Below are 6000 nucleotides of genomic sequence, written 5' to 3'. Positions count from 1 at the left end.
CTTTCTTTTTATTTTATCTGTATTGTATTTTTATTATTTTTTAGTCCTTTCTTTCCTTTTTTTCTTTTATCTTTCATTCTTTCGCTCTTTCTTTCTTTGTTTCTGTTTTTCCTTCTGTCTTTCTCTATAATTCTTTCGTCCACCACCTCATCAGCTTCACCCTTACCCCTATGCTTCCCAGTCTCACGAGCGTCACTGGTGGCAGAAAAAGAGAATTGAATATTGCGTTTGTAAATAACTCACACTTAATCATTCCCATCTCTCCTCCTCTGCCTCACTATAATCTTTTCCTCATTAGGCTTTGGATTATACACCCTGTGGGAGATTAAAACTTCACGTAATTGCAGTGGTTGAGTTAGCTAATAAACCACAATTTTTTTTAACATGATCATTAACCTAAACCACCTTCCCTTCAGCGTGTCTAATGGGCTAGCTAATGAGTGTGTAATTAAAGATACGTGACGCACAAAAAATTAACGTTTCGACTGCTGAATCACCAGTTTTTCAGGAAATTTCGTGTGGCCAGTAAAGTAAAGATTGCATAAATGGATAATAGTGAACTTTAGGCTGAGTATTCACCGCTTTGTCGGAGAAGAAAGGAGTGAATTGACTACTAAAATGCTATAGAATACTATCACAATTACTAGTTTACATCACCCCCTGGCGAGGAGGTGGTGAAAAACAAGGTTGGTGTAAGGGCAGACAAAGTAAATAAGGAACACTCTCTTATGGTTCTTTGCAAGGCTATTTGTGACAGGATAGACTATTGATATGGCTTTATTCTGTGGCTGTTTTGACAAGAACATATCCCTATATTCTCTCCATCACACTTGCTCTGATGCCGCTGACTTGCTCTGCCTTTCTTAATCTGTCTATCTTTCTGTCTTGTCTATCTGTCAGTCTATATATCTACTTTACTGCCTCATCAGGAGCGTAGGGATCAGGGGTTAAGTTGCTTAGTCCCGACATCTAAGTTGAGAATAACCAGTTGCTTATCCTCGAGTGGCAGCATGTAGATAATAAAGCCGAACCATTCCCCAGATCTAAACTCTTATAGCCCACAGCCGATTGAAGCGCCCTAACCCACTAGACCACCAGGCGTCCACCCTTGCCTAAGAACAATATTTATGGCTACCTCCCACCCCGTCGCCCTGCCTTACCCTCCACCTCCTTTTCACATTCTTCTCGGCCATATTTCACCCCTCCCTCCCCTCTTTCTTCACCCTCCCTTAAACTCTTCCTCACCCATATTTCACCCCTCCTTCCCTCCCTCAGGCTCATTCCTGCCTCCACCTACCTCACGCCTCCTTCTCCCTGCCTTACGCCTGTCTCCTCTCTCACTCATGCCTTCAATCTCTATTTCTTCACCTCTCTTCTCTTGTCTTAATACCTTTTCCCTTGTCTTAGGTCTACCTCTCCATTATCTCAGGTTCCTCTCCCCTACATCACGTATGCCCTTGTTTCCTCTTCCTTATGCCTGCCTACCAGTGTTTCCCACCGCCTCACGCTTGTTTCTCCTCACGCTTTTCTCGCGCCTTCCTCACTATATAAGCGATAATACAGATGTCACTCAAGCCTCCTCTCCTCCTCTGCGTGTCCCCTCATTTCCTCCTACCTCATGCTTTGCTCTTTCTTACCTCCATTCCTCATCTCACACCTGCCTCCCGCACACCACCTCCCGCCTGCATCCTCCTCCTCCTCACGCCTACCGCCTCCTGCTGCCGCCTGCGTGCCTGCGTGAGCCCTCGTACAGATGGTTGTTATATTTAGAGGCGGCGGGAGGCGAGGCGAGGCCAGACGGGACAGTATATTAGGTTAACGAGCTGCTGCCCCTCATACACACCATCTCCACTGTCTCCCACATGTGTCTCTCACCGTCTCTCACTCTCTCACACCAGTCTCTCTCATATATAGGGTTTCACACACACACACACACACACACACACACACACACACACACACACACACACACACACACACACACACACACACACACACACACACCTGTCACTGCCACTCACTCCCCACTGTCTCGTAACCCTCCAGACCTCTTTCACTCTCATACATCTCTATTTCTCACTCGATTTTACTCATTTCAGCACCTCTCTGTCTCTCTCACATCCTCGCCCTGTCTCTCTAACACCCCTAACACACTTTCGTAATCTCTCTCTCTCTCTCTCTCTCCCTCACTCTTTTTCCTGTACACCTCAGTGCTTTTTCTATCTTCTGCCACTTGCACATGCTCATGCAACTCAAGATTCTAATTGCACTCTTCAGCTTTCCTCTTCATTCTCTTCTTTCAGTCTCTCCCTCCTCCCCTCCCTCTCTCTTTCTTCCTCTCTGTTACTTCCTTCCTCCCTCTTCTTCTCTTTCTCCGTCCCCCTTTTTTGCTATTCTATCTCCTTCATCCTCCCTTCTTTCTGTACCTCCCTTCCCTTCTCCCTCCCCTCCTCCTCCCTCTTTCTGTACCTCCCTCCCTCCTTCCCCCTCTTTCTCTACCTCCCTTCCTCTCTCCCTCGCTCTCCCTCCTACCCCCATCTCCCTCCCAGCCAGAGACAAAAACGGGGAACGTGTGTGAGAGGCGACGTGTGGGATTAAAAAGCCTGAAAGAACTAACTAACTAGATCCTCCCAACCATCTCCCCCTCCCCCTACTCCATTCCCCTCCTCTCCTCCCTCCCCTACTCCAATCCCCCCTCTCCCTCCCTCCTCCCTCCCTTATCTCCTTCATCCCGCATCTCCAATCACCCCTCCGTCTCACCCTCCTCTCCACTCTTTCTCCCCATTTCCGATCTCCCTTCTCTCTCCATCGTTCTCCGCATTCCCATCTCTCCCTCTCCCCTTCCTTCCGCTCCTCGCTTTCCCCCAGTTCCCCGTTCCTCATCTCCGTGTCCTACCTTCTCCCCTCCTCCTTAGCCTCCGCTGCCCTACCAACACACACACACACACACACACACACACACACACACACACACACACACACACACACACACACACACACACACACACACACACACACACACACACACACACACACACACACACACACACACACACACACACACACACACACACACACACACACCGAGAATCATTAACAGGACGGCCCTCTAGCAGTCCTGGAGGGGGGACTGCTGAAGGGGTTTATTTCAAATCGGATCCACAATAAGTAATTCAGTAACATAGGTTTTTCTAGCCCGGACCCTCCCACCAAAAGGCAGTGAGAGTAAAATAAATCACGGCATCGGAGAGAAGTGGCTAAGACTCTGCCGCGCTCCGTTTCGCAAGATCCAAACAATCTTGAGACAGTACTGTAGTTGTTAATTCCCTCACCGTAAACAGGCCACATTCCGCCTCCTTTACCGCTGTCACATGCTTCACCCCGACGCGTTTGTGGGCCTGGCTTTACAACACACGTACAAACTTTTTGATGCTCCTTATTCTGCCTCTTTTTTCTCATTTCGTGTTCCTCTTCTTTATCTTTTTTCCTTTTTACTTTCTCTTTTCGTTTGCCTTGTTTATTTTAGTATTCTTTTTTCGTTCCCTTTTTCCCACTCACTCCCTTTCACTCAGTCTAATTCTGTTTCCATTTCCTTTCATCTTTTTTTTTTCCTCCGCCCCCGTTCAGTTTTCGTTAATATTTCCCCGCCACACGATTCCAACTGCAAGAAGACGGATGAAGCGACGAAGGAAGACAGATGGCGACACCCGACCCCCAAGACCTCCCCCTCTCTCTACCCCCACCCTATCATTCTCCTCCATCCTCCCCCCATTTCCCCCCCCCTTCATCGCCGTTTCTCCCCTCCTCTCCTTTCATCCCACCCCGTCATTCTTACCCCCCTCTCCTTTCCCTTCCACTTCATCCCCCTTTCTCTTTTCCATCCCACCACATCATTCTTACTCCCATCTCTCCCTCTTACCCTCCCACTTCATCCCTCTTTCTCCCTTGACCCCCATCCCCATCCGTCTTACTTCCTTCTCCCCCCTCTCCCCTTTCCTTCCCACTTCATCCCTCTTTCTTCCTTTACCCCCACCCCTATGCTTCTTACTTCCTTCTCCCCCTTCCTTCCCACTTCATCCCTCTTTCTCCCTTTTACCCTAGCCTATCATTCTTGCTCCTCTGTCCCGCCATTTTCTCGTCCCTCTTTCTCCCATTCGATCCCTCTCTGCTTCACTCCTCTTCCTCCTCCTTCTCTGTTTCTTCCCTCCCCTAATTCCCTCCCTCCTCTCTCCCTCTTAAACTCCCCTTCCCTTCTCCCTTTTGGACCCCTTCCTTCTTCACCCCCTACATCATTCTCCAACCTCTCTCCCTTTCCTGCTTTTCTGGAATCCTTTCCCCCCTTCCCACTTGTCTTCTCTCTCCTCTCTTTCCTTCTCTTCTCCCTCCTCCACTTCCCTCTTCTCTTCTCTACCCTCTCTTTCCCTCTTCTCCCTTCTCTCTTTCCCTCTTCTCTTCACCCCCCTCTCTTTCCCTCCCCTCTTCTCCCTCCTCTCTTCCCCTCTCCTCTTCTCCCCCCTCTCTTTCCCTCTTCTTTCTCCCTTTCCTTCCCTCCCTCCCCTCTTCCCCTCCCGGCACCACTCCTTCTAAATGGCTTTTCCTGGACGCGGGACAAATTTGCGTCTTAAGGACAAACTTGAGATGCGTCGTACACCCAGGAAGGAAAGTGAAGAAAAAAGAAAAATAAAAGAAAAAAAATGGCTTGTCTGGGGATGAGCTATTTTTTTTTTTTTTTTTTTTTTTTGGCTGGCTAGAGAAATATATAAAAGATTTATATATTGGCTTCTAACAGTATAGGTCCGTCCTTGGTTGTTGTAATATGTCTCTCTCACACCTTCGCTCACTCACTCGCTCGCCCACTCACTTTACTCACATGTGCATAGATACATACAGTACATACATGCACACATACACATTCTCTCTCTCTCTCTCTCTCTCTCTCTCTCTCTCTCTCTCTCTCTCTCTCTCTCTCCTTGCTGGTGTCGTTGTCATACCTCTCCGTCGTCTTGTCCTTTTCCTTGTTTTCCTGTTCAATTTTCGTTCCTAATCTCTTTCCCTTTTTTCTTTCTGTTTCATCTTTCTTTCTCTCTTTTTTTAATACTATTGTTATTCTTTTTTATGTTTTTTTTTAATTCTCCTCTTCATTTTATTTATCTCTTCTTAGTCTTTCCCTTCTCTCCTTTCTTCTCTGTTGTTTTCACATTTCTCTTCTTTTTCCTCTGTTCCCTCTTTTCTCAGTCTCCCTTCCGTTTCATCTTCCGATCACCTCCCTCTTTCCATCTCCCCACCTTTCCCCTCACCTCTCCTGTTTCTCTTCCCCTTCCCCCTACCTCTCCCATCCTGTCTTCCATTTACCTTCTTGCTCTACTGTCCTAATCCATCAGCATGTAGAATTAGATCACGTAGTTATAGTCTACTCTTTAACAAACAGCTTCGAAAGGACCATAAGGCCTGTTGCTGTTTTCTTTCCTTTGTACTCCTTTGCACCTTCCTGATTTCTGCTCCCCTGTCTCCCGTCGCCCTTCCTGTGTCCCCTCTTCTTTTATTCTTTCCATCTTTCCCTTGTTCCCTTCCATCCCTTGACTTCCCCCATCATCTTCCTTCACCGGTTTCCCTTTCCCCTTCCGTCCTCTTTACCATTATCATCCCTTCTCCCTTCTAGGCTTTCTCCATCATCACTCTTTCCCTTATTCACACCCTTCCATATTCCATTCTTTCCACTGTTACCATCTCTCCATACCTACTTCTTTCCCGTCTACAATTCCCATTATATCTCCCTCTCCTCTTTCGAGTTTTTCCATTCGTTTCCCTTTTATCCACTTTCTTCCCTCCCTCAGTCTCTCTCCCTCTTCTTTCCTCCCTTCCCTAACATCATCCCCTCCTTCCTTATACTCCTGCATCACTTCTTCCTTTTCCCATCTTTCATTTTTTTCAGTTTTCATTCCACTTTTCTCAGCCTTTCTCTTTCCTTCCCTTTCCTCAGTCACTCCAATCTTCCCTCAC

Source organism: Coenobita brevimanus, chromosome 45, assembly GCF_032717465.1.
Source record: "Coenobita brevimanus isolate Jiangsu-jjx chromosome 45, ASM3271746v2, whole genome shotgun sequence".
Taxonomy (NCBI): Eukaryota; Metazoa; Arthropoda; class Malacostraca; order Decapoda; family Coenobitidae; genus Coenobita; species Coenobita brevimanus.
This window is presented reverse-complemented; position numbering follows the sequence as displayed.